The sequence below is a fragment of the Triticum aestivum genome, chromosome 5A (assembly GCF_018294505.1).
Source record: "Triticum aestivum cultivar Chinese Spring chromosome 5A, IWGSC CS RefSeq v2.1, whole genome shotgun sequence".
NCBI lineage: Eukaryota > Viridiplantae > Streptophyta > Magnoliopsida > Poales > Poaceae > Triticum > Triticum aestivum.
In genome coordinates this window covers 76,403,891-76,415,612 of record NC_057806.1, presented here as the reverse complement: position 1 = coordinate 76,415,612, position 11,722 = coordinate 76,403,891, and the positions used below count along the sequence as shown (strand labels likewise).

At 41.8% G+C, this 11,722-nt stretch overlaps 1 pseudogene; it reads right to left on the bottom strand.

Annotated features, from left to right (window-relative positions):
* Positions 1–2,662: 2,662 nt before the first annotated feature.
* On the bottom strand, positions 2,663–6,595 carry LOC123106622 (B3 domain-containing protein LOC_Os12g40080-like; annotated as a pseudogene).
* Positions 6,596–11,722: the final 5,127 nt, after the last annotated feature.

Sequence of the window (11,722 nt, the reverse complement as noted above, 5' to 3'; positions counted from 1 at the left end):
TGATTGTAATTTTACTTCTTACCTGGTGTTCCTTTATGCAAAGGTTAGCGATCTGTTGTCTTTTGGTTTTGTCAGGTCGGTGTGTACTATGATCGTTATGATATACTCTTTTCGTATCAAAATAAGTGTCTCAATTTTGTACTAACTTTAATACAAAGTTATACTAATCTTGAGACACTTATTTTGGTTGAGACATTTATTTTGGGACGGAGGGAGTACAAATGAGACACGTATTACCATGAAAAAAGTTTTAACTTTCACATTTTTCTTTTCAATGTTTTTCCATCATCTTTTTATGAAACATCATGGCTAACCTTTATTTGTATAAGATATTTTATAAAATCTCATATATGCCGACTTTTGTATGAACATACCCCCACCAATTAGTCCTTTTGTATTATCAAGACATTACAAATTTAACTTTTAAAGCATTTTTTATCTGATCCTGCATATGATGGCATTTTTATCATATATTAGTAATAATGTACGTGCAATGCACGTTTATATTAGGTAGGATATTAGTTGCACATTATATCAGGTAAGATATATCTATTGTATGTTGGTATTTGGTAAGATATCAATTACTTTTTCACAAGAATGGTAGGATATTAATTACATGGCAGATTTTAAGGGATAACGTTGAGTCAAAACGTGTTTATAACCAATGGCAGTGGTGAGTAATTAGAGCGTTAAATGTGTTTGGTGCTTAACATTAGAGCAATTTGAACCGCTAGATAACATGATTTGACGGTCGAGATGGTTTAAATCTGTCCATTTGGATCTTTTTATATTGGTATAGATATAAATATAGATATGTGATGCCATTTTTTTATCTGATCCATTTTGCATATTCAAAACATGTCCAAGTACCAGATTTTGGGCTTGGCTTGGTAGTAGTACTAGCAAATTGGACGTTTTTGGCCCAATTGGAGCTCCTTAGGAGAACATCGTACAGAGAGGGAGGGGTTTGCCCTCGGGGTTTCGTTCTATCGAACATAATCATTCGTTTGATCGATCCCTCCAAGGAGAACGAATCGTTGGCCGAAACCCCCCTCTAGAGCTGACGTTTCCCAGTTATTAGGGTCGAAAAACAAAAACAAAAAATCTTACTAATATGTTTGAATTATGGAAATTTAATAATGTAGAGGAATCCCATGTCTAGGGGGAAGCATAGTTTTACCTTGTGTGGCATAGCTATGCATAGATGGAATGGCCTGGAGTATAGTTTTTTTAAAAGAGGGGATGCCCCTCGTCCTCTGCATTGAGTGATGTATGCAACCTTTTATTGATTATTTCAAAGTTCATCACTCAATCACAATAAAATTTGTCAAAAAAAAAGCCATACCTAGGTGCCCCAACGACAACTGACAACTAAAAAAGAGGAAATCGAAGGAAAATGAGCCTCATGCATCACAAATCCTATTAGTAGGCCGCCAACCAAATCGGTTGAATAAATCCCGAGAGACTATCTTTCATGGGCTACACCCAAAGTCCGTGGGCGCCCGATCCTCCCCCTTGGATAGTAATGACCACATATGGATCTAGGCGATGGCCTTAAAGATAACCTGCATTTTTCTTGAAACTTTTGTTCTGTTAAAAATACAATCATTACGAGTGTTCCAAATGACCCAAAGTAAAGCAGAAATTCTCACATGGATCTGAGACTTCAATTTGGGATGCACCCCCACTAGCCAGTTTCCTAACATATTCATACTACTTACAGGTGGCGGTAGATTAAAAGCTATATGAACAGATTGCTTAATAGTTTAGCAAGTGAGCAGTGAAGGAATAGATGTTGAATGGACTCTTCATTGCCACAAAAGCAACACTTGGTGCATCCTTGTCAATTCCTTTTTTTCTTCAGATTATCTTTTGCCAGCATTACCAACGCAAGCAAAACAAGTTATATGTGGTTTCAAGTAATTAGATGTGATCTAACTTATTCGGTGAACCGAGAAGAAGTTAAAAGAAACGAGACCAGATATTAAGAGAGAATGCTAGACGCTAATTTCGACTTGAAGAGGGGCTGAACCTAGGTCAGTGGGGCGACACCACTGAGCTACGAGCCCATCCACAAATCAAATCGAGAAGATGTTATTTCGAAATTCTAAATTTGTTTTCATTGCCATCGACAATAAGAACAATAGTAACAAAATATGCTAGGATCATATCAATTTGTAAGTCCTCATCTAGCACCTGTATATCAATTCGTAAGTACTCATCCCCCCTCGATCTCAATCTCATAAACAGAATAAATTACCGCTTGATTCTTGCTGTTTATGTTGTGATCGGCAACTTCTGCCAATTTGCTTCACATATTTCCAAATTTCCGAAACCAGATATGATTATGAACTGGAAAGAACCAGAGATACTAATTCTTACTTTGCAAAACAAGAGGGAAAACATGCATGCTGCTCACTGAACTTATGTATATAAAAAGAATCAAAAGATTTCCAGCGGCAGGCATCACCGTAAGCCATTGCTGAATTAAAATAGCCAGAACCAGATCACTGCAACGAGCAATTAATTTTTCATAATCGATCACCACTTAAAGAACCGATACATGAACACACAAGTTTTTTTGTGAACCCCGAACAGTAGGAGAACCTCCTACTGCGAAATTAAACATGAACACACAAGTTACATGCTACAACTTCTCGTCGTCGATTAGTTGAGTAGCAGCCCTCAGTAAAATATGCACTAGCTGATACTCAATTTAGGTTCAATAAAATTTCAGTCAACTGAGCTTACATTCATGAGAATTTCAGTGGAGTGAGCACTAGATTTGTTGGCATGGTGCCGAAATACTTCTCTATCTTCTGAAATCACAGTGACGCCTGAACAGATCAGGAATGAACATTCACACGGTATGGCTCAACAACTAGTTCTACCGGAACCATATTAGTGCACTTGCCTCGTACATAAACTACTCCCAGTTCAGCTCTCGGTGGCAACAGGTTTCAATTATTCAACGACAAATTGAGAAGGATACAGCTACGCAGGAGCCTAGCTAGTTAGTCCAGCAGAACAAGCCTGCCATCAACCTTCCTGAACACGTGGACAATCATCGTCGCCTTACGCACCCCTTTGATCAGCTCGAAGACGCAGACGTGGCCCTCCTGCAGCTTGTTGTCGCGGACGAACTTGGTCCATGGACTGTTGCTGAAACCCCTTAAGCTCGAATGGTAGTAGTACCTCACGCACCACTTCTTTCCCCTGTTGGGTCTCAGGAGCAGGATGTCATGTGACCTCGCCGCGAGATGCTTTGCTGCAAACTTTCTAGGGATGGTCTGCATACAGAACATAAGTCACTACCACAGAAATCTTCGTGGCAGACGGTTCAGAATGTCTATCAGAGACAGTTTCCTAAACCATCTAGGTAATCCAGTCTGTGATTAGTAGAACAACTGAACTTACCAGCAAGTTGTTCCCCTTTTTAACGTGATTCTTCCCCAGGACGGCGACGTACACGGGATTGCCCTGTTGGATCAACGCTGACCTGAATATATCCTCTTGCTCATCGCTGGTCAGGCCATTGGCGTGCCTTGAGTAGTAGTAGTTGGACTCAGCATGTTCCTTGTCACTCTCCTCATCCTCGGTGGCCTCGGCCTTAACTGGATATCTACGCTTTTTCTGAGATTCGGGCTCTTTCCCTGTAAAAACACGAATGGGCATCCAAAATGATCAAGTAAAGCGACACTAGCTCACTCCATTCCATACTGGTTCAGGCTTGTGCATTTTCGGGCTACATAACAAAAAGGTATCTATTTCTAAGTCGACTCATAATTTCATTTTTTTTAAGTTGGCGATCCTGAGCATTATTTTATAATGTCATATGTTCAGGTGTCAATGTGTTTCATACTCACCTTGTAGGTGATGACCTCCTTCGAGAGAATGAACAACCATTGTCACGTCACCGTCGCTTTTCCATACTTCAAATAGGCAGATGTCACTTTCCCGCAACTCGTTGTGGAGAACGAAGCAAGACCAGCCAACAGAAAGCATGCGGGAACCATCAGTGATAACCTTCAAATTGTCTATCCATATGTTGCTCTTATGAGGATGGCAGAGTGTGATGAATTGGTCTCCATCTGGAAGGTATTTGGCAGCGTAATCCTTGCAGATGACCTATGAGAGACGACTGGATCATCAGGCTTTGAAATTTATTGAAGATTATAATTTACGAAGAGATACTATAATTTTAAAAATTCCAACAAAATTTAGACAAGAGATCTGAACATTAAATGACAAATTTTGCAGGAGTCTCACTGAATCTGTAGAAGATATTGCACACATACCAGAGATCCAGAGATACTTGTCTTGCTCATGGCTTTGATGTAAAACGGAATAGCAGGCCTAACTTTCCTCACAAGCGCGTCGACTTCTGCCTTCTGCGCTGTAGTCAGATTGCACCCCGTTGCTAGAACATAGCGAGGCTTGGTGGTTTCCCGAAGGCCACCTGAATTCAGGGTGTCCTCTGGAGATTTGACACCTTCAGCTGCACAACACCGATCATCAAGACATCAGTTAGCAATTTACAGGTACCAATGAGAATATACGTGCAACTCTTCAATTCTTTACCTGATCTCGGTGAAGGAGAGTCCAGCGGAGTCATCTTTTTAGTTTTCCTACTGTTATAATCACGTGATTCGCAGTGACGCCTTGTTTCTTTGAGGAATGGCTGATCATGAGATATGCCCGTTTCTGGTAGATTAGGAGTGTGGTTCATGACAATGTGGAATAATTCTTTCTCACAACCACTTGGGTCAAATATTAGGACTTTAAAGTGAGAGTCCCCAATGTATCTGAACACCAGCAAGTCATGCTCTTTTAGTTCATAAGCACTGGCAAATGCTGCCCATCCAGATCTAAGGAATATCTTGTTCAGATCATTGATAACCTGAATGTTGTATACGTTTCCGTCAGGAGCTTCTAGCTTCATAACTTTAGATATCCTGCCTCTGAAATTGTTCACAAATTTCTCTGGTATACTCTGCAGGAACAAACAACAAAACAATTAGCAAATTATATATCTCTGATCAAGAAGACATTTCATCAAGGCGGCAGGAAGGGCATTGATTATACAGGGTCTTACGATTTCTTGACGGAAATCGCCAAACATGAGCCTCAAGAAATGCTTCTGCCTATCATCCATGTGATGCCAATAGAAATGCACATCGCAGTGCTCGCACCTTCGATGGGACCCACCGTTGCTTGATCCACCATTCTGGCATCGCCTTTCACTCAGCGGCGATTGATCAAGACGAATGTCTTTTTCTTGGGCATTAGGACCGTAGTTCATGAGAACGTGTAACACTTCCTTCTCACAGCAACTTGCAAAATCAAATACCAGAACTTTGAAGTGAGAAGCCCCCATGTACCTAAAGACCAGGAAATAGCCCTCTTTTACTTCGTAAAAGCTGATAAATACCCCCCATCCAGATCCCAGGACTATCTTGTTTAGATCCTTGGTAGCCTGAACGTTGAATATGTTTCCATCAGGTGCTTCTAGCTTGATAACTTCAGAGATCTGACCTTTGAAATTCTCCACAAACTTCTGTGGTATGGTCTGCATGAACACGCAAACAACGAAGTTATCATTCTGAACAGGGATGGAATTCCATCTGAAGGAGAGAAAGGGCATCGATGCACGAGGGCTTGCCATTTTATCTTGGAAATTGCCAACCATGCACTTAAAGAAATACTTCTGGGTATCATCCATATGACACCAATAGTAATGTGCATCGCAGCCCTCACATCTTTGAAAGGATTTGCTGCTGATGTTGTGACCACTCCTGTTACCTTGCTCATGGTATTGATCCGGTGCCATGACAAATGTAAGATACAGCAGCCTAAAATATGAAGGTGTAGTAGTGTGTGTTATTATGAGCAGTCTGTTCCAACCTCACATTGACGCATATATTCGATGTCAGATAAATCCAAGAAAGGTGTCCAATACTGGAGCAAGTTTTTTTAAGGACAAACAGGAAGTAAGCTATGCACTTCAGGTGATCTATAGGTTTAGCAAGTTTATGATCTAGTAGAAAGACAAGAAGCCAACACATCTTTGCCAACAGCCAATACCTCTTTAAGAGGAAAATAAAAAGATGTAGTAATATGAGTTATTACCAGCAGTTTGTTCCAACTTCACATGGATGCGCATGCATCATGCCAGCTAAATCAAAGAAAAGTGTCTAATACTAGAACCATTTTAAATTTCAGGACAAATAGAACGTAAGCTATGCACTTTAGGTTCCTGTGTGCCATCATAAACATGATCTAAAGGTATAGCAAATTTATGATCTAAAGATGTTGCAAGTACAAAGACAAGAAGCCTCTTACCTTTGCCCAGGAGCTCTTTGAACAAGCCAATACTTTTGCAGAGAAGCAGCCCCAAGCCCGGAGAAAAAGAGCAGCCTAAAATAGGATCAGAAGACCATAAACATGATCTTAAGCTGCAGCAAGCTTATGCTCTAAGGATGTAGAGAATAGAAAGACCAGAAGCCTCTTACCTTTGCCAAGAACCACCAATACTTCGGCAGAGAAGCAGCCACAATGCCAACGATGCCCAAGCTCAGAGCAAAAGGGTATACATATATGCAGATACACACCATACCAGCTGATACTTGTGGGTCTTGTTATCATGATATCTTCCGTTGAAAATAGAGTCTCGTTTAAAAAGTTATTCAGAGAGATGCAGATGAAATCATGACATGGTTCCAATCGAGAACTTTTCGAATCTGAGCAGAAGGAATCTAGTGACATCTGCTGGAATCATTTTCCTACTTTTAGCAATGCCAAGGAGTGTAAAGACCCAGTGGGTGTTGGAGTACAAGTTAGATTCTGTCAGTATCTTGTGGTGCAGTGCAGAGTAGCAAAAACGACAACATGGATCAAAACAAGGATGCTACAAGAAATTATACATTGTAGCTTCAGTGCCAATGATTCAGGAGCTCATAATGTACATCATTTGTCACTCCAAGGAACAACAAATAACAAGTAAAGCTTGTTAATGACAGGAGAAGCGGGGAGAGGAATTTTTTCCGCATGGATTTCACTTACAGTGTCGAATCGAGTGAACAGAGCAGGGCATCACTCATCAGGTCAGAGCAAGCCAGGTCTAATCAGAAAGAATCTTTCAGAGATGATTTCCATAGATCCGCGCCCTCCGCCTCCTGCCAGCGCCAGTACGGCCTCGGATAACCCAGCGCCAGAGTGATGGGGACCCTCGGTGCGGCGGCGCCGCTGTGGGTCGCCTCGATGAGTGAGGGCGACCCCGCGGGCATGTGGAAGGCTGCAATGGGCCTGTTCCGGACGCGCCGGCGCCGGTACCGGTGCCGGTGAAGGCCGGCGGGCCGCGCCAGAGCTTCGTGGGTACGGTAAGATCGGTTGGCGCACTTCCAGTAGAACAGGTGTTCATCAAACTTTGGTTGTTTTCCTCAACAAAAAAAAATCAAACTTTGGTCATTGGGACTCATGGACTCACGAACAAGTGTTGGCATTGTGGATTAGCACCTCCAATAATAACGAAAACTATTGAATGTTTCTGTGATTTGCAGAGATATAAAAACACAAGATTGCAAATGCCATGCTTATTCTAATCCTGCATGATTTTCTTTGGGAAAACAAATGATTCTCACTGATAGGTCTGAATATGGAAACTTTTATAATGTGGAGAAATCCTAAGAAAAATTCATATAGATCTAATAATTATACAAATCAAACAACCCATATAGAATAATTTAGTAAGGATTCCAATCCTCCAAAATTCTTAGAAAATTCATTTCAATCCAAGAAGCCATAGACTTTATTGACAATATAGATCTACCATTTCTCAAAACTTCATATCCAAATTTTGTTCATCGACCGAGAAACAAAAATGAAGTGCACCAATATGATATTATTCAACCCGAATGCGAATTTGGCACCATTCATTGTCTGATTTGGGTTACTTTTTTCAAGTTGTGGATGGATTTGAGTTTGAAAGTTTATATCATAATTGATGTGCATGGTACCTATATCGTGATTTTTTCAGAAATTTTTCATTATCTTGAGATGTGTTTTCCAACAACTTATTATATTGAGTTAATACCACTTCTAGTACATAAACTTGTCCTGGTGGGAACAAGTTCATACAAGAACTAAAAAACCCCACAAAAGTAGTACAACAACTTTGCTAACAGAACATTTTAGTCCATTTCCGTCTATTCTGCCGGTGCGTCATCTCCTGCCGTTATAACGTGCTTCTACAGTTGCTGACGTGAAACTGGGCCTGTATGTCAGTGTCACAAAGAAAGAAACAAAGAAAGAATAAACCAAAACAACAAAATATCCAGCTGAGGGGTTTCGAACCGCAGACCTCGCGCACAAGTTAGCCTGCAACTAGCAGCGCGCTAACCACCCCAACATAAGGGGCGAGTCAATCCAAATAGAGCTGCACATCTTATAGTCTTTGGTCGTGCACGACACGAGAACACTTCAACCAATCACTGATCGATATACCTAAAAGAAATACGTACTCCTATTTAATACAAATACTTTTTGTGGGCCTAAGAGCAACTCCAACGGGGCAACCCATGTCCGTTTGGGTTGTCGCGGACAAAAAAATTGGTCCAACGCACCGACCCATTTCGAAAAACCGTTCGCTTCGCGTCCACACGAACCCATTTCCGGCCCAAAATTGCGCCTGAAATGCATTGGCACGGACACGAAGTGGACACGCCGCGTGTCCCTTCGGTGTCCGCCGCGGTCCCACTTGGCGGCCACGCAACTACCGCCTGTCATCTAAGTTATGGTATGACTAAAGATGCCTAATACACCCATAGCAACGAGAGAAGGCAAAATTGATTGTTTCCTAATTTACAAACATTTGACTTGCGATCATGGTGTCATGTGATATTTTTCAATCTCCTCCAAGTGTAATAAAGTTTCATGCTATAACCCTTCCATGTTATCAAATATCATAATTAGTACTTCCATCCCATAACTTTAGTGAACTATCACGAATTCACAAAATAAAATGTTCATAAATTTCATAAAATATCAAGAAATGAATAAAGTTCACGAAATTTTAAAAAAATGTGAATTCAAAAAAGTTCAGGAATTTCAAAACTTGTTCGCCAAGTCAACAAATGTTTGTGAATCTGAAAAAATGTTCATGAATTTTTAAAAATATAAGAAAAATTCAAAAAATGTTTCACAAAAAAAATAGTTTGCAAAAAAGGTTTAATCAGAAAGATTTCGCAAAAAATGGGTCTAATCAGAAAGAATCTTTCTGGAGTGCCCTCCGCCAGTCCGCCTCCTGCCAGCGCCAGAGTGATGGGAGCCCTCGGTGCGGCGGCACCGCTTGGGTCGCCTCGATGAGGGCGACCCGGGCGGTCGGTCTGTTCCCGGACGCGCCGGCGCCGGTGCCGGTGCCGATCTCGGTGAAGGCCGGAGGGCCACGCCAGGGCTTCATGGGTACGGTGAGATCGGTTGGTGCACCTACAGTAGAACAGGTGTTCATCAAACTTTGGTCATTTGCCTAAAAAAAATCAAACTTTGGTCATTGGGACTCATGGACTCACGAACAAGTGTTGGCATTGTGGATTAGCGCCTCCAATAATAACGAAAACTATTGAATGTTTCTGTGATTTACAGAGAAATAAAAACACAAGATTGCAAATCCCATGCTTATTCTAATCCTGCATGATTTTCTTTGTGCCAAAATTTTATTTTATTCGCCATAGGAAAATAAAAAACAAAGGATTCTCACTAATAGGTTTGAATAAGGAAATTTTTATAATGTAAAGAAATCTTAAGAAAAAAAATTCATATACTCCCTCTGTTCCTAAATATAAGTCCTTACAGCTATTTCACTATAGATACTAGTAGAATGCCCGTGCGTTGCTACGGGCTATAATGTATATAAATGAATCAAATAAATGATTAAGGTCACCTCTATGGTCGAAGCTCATTTCTTCCTCGTACGTCCGGGCATGTTCGGACTTCAAATGGGCGCCCAACGGTCTCAAAACTCAACCGACTGGACAGTCCGGGCTAAACCCGGGCATGGGCAGCCCGGCCCGACGACCCGGGCCGGGCCAGGTCGGGCTTGACATTCAGGCCAGGCTCGGGCTTTGTTTTGCAGCCCGAAAGATAATTCGGGCCGGGCTCGAGCTTCAATTTTTCTGTATTTCAGGCCGGGCTTTCGGGCTTCGGGCCGGGCTTGCACGTGCGCGTACTAAAAAACAGCATTCGGGCCGGGCTTTCGGGCTTCGGGCTTGATTTTGGGCCGGGCTCGGGCTTGAAAACAGGGAGTATTTTAGGCTTCGGGCTGGGCTCGGGCTTGAGAAATGAAGGTCGGGCTTTTACAAGCCCGGCCCGAAACCCGGCCCGGCCCGACGTTTGCCCGGGTTTAGTACAGGCTGCCCCAAATCCATCTCATATATGGGGAGCAATGTCGTTGTCCGAACTATCCGCCATGTTATTTCCAACACGCGGTCCCAACACAACACAAAACCCCACACCATGAGGCACCCTTCCCTCATGTCGGACCCTCTCTCCTTCCAGCTCAGTTTCCCACCATAGCCTAATATTTCTCGCTGGAGCCCTCTACTTTATAACCGGATGAGACTCACCTCACTTTCGTCCTGGCGCCCTCTTCCCTTCATACCATACTTCCCCACGGACCACCAAGGAGGAGTGCCCCCACCAACCGCTTGCTCTCCGCCATGATCCCCTCCTCCCGTGTTCGTGCCGATCCGCCACGACCATCAAGGCGGAGGAGGCGTGCGCCGCCCATGACGACCCCAAGCAAAGAAGGCAAATTCGATGTCTCATGAGGCATTGCCATGTTGTAACATACAGTTGAATGTCATGCATTACCACAAAACAAAAATATGATGGCTGTTGTTGGGGATGCAACTAATACGCCACCGCGTCTGTTATTAACTATTAAAACAACAAACTAATGCATTTACCCTTCTATCCTAAAAAATATATTGTATGACCTGATCAAAAAAATATGACTGCCTTATCCAATTTGCCACTTTTTCTTAAGTAGGGAAAATATTCCGCTCACATTCGTAACTGAACAAATCAACCACAGCCTCCAACCCGCTCACTCTCAACTCTCACTCCTATCACAAAATCCACTAAAAAGAGATGTGAAGTATTTCTAAATCCCTGCCAAAAGAATATATATTACCAATAGTCCAGTACCGACCTTGTGAATTTGGTTTGTTATTCAAGTCATGGCCGCAACAACACTTTTTCTATTCTCTGTTCATTATGGAAATCAGCGTAAGTTGTGTTATCATCAGAAAAAGATCAGATTTCAAAGTTATTTATCCAATTATCTTTCATATTCGTATTGACATTGTGCAGTTTCCTTGCAAATGTGTATCTTTGGATGGCCTTTAACTAAGTACATTCATATATAATGCTCTAGCACCACGTTGGAAGTTATAGCAATGCTTCATAATTTGATATTGGCTTATGGCAAAGTATTACATCGCCAAATTATAACGACAATAATTTTATGAACCGAATTAGCAACATCAGTTTTAACAGCAGAGTAAAAACTTGTTATTAGCGAGTTTCAAATGAAAGAATAGTCAGGGTAGACATCAAGCGATGAACAAGCATAATATTTGTTCGTTTCCACTTGAAATTTGTCATATCAAGTGTCTTGCCTGCATCGATAAGACTTTTGGACTTCCTTCAGTACAAACATCAATAC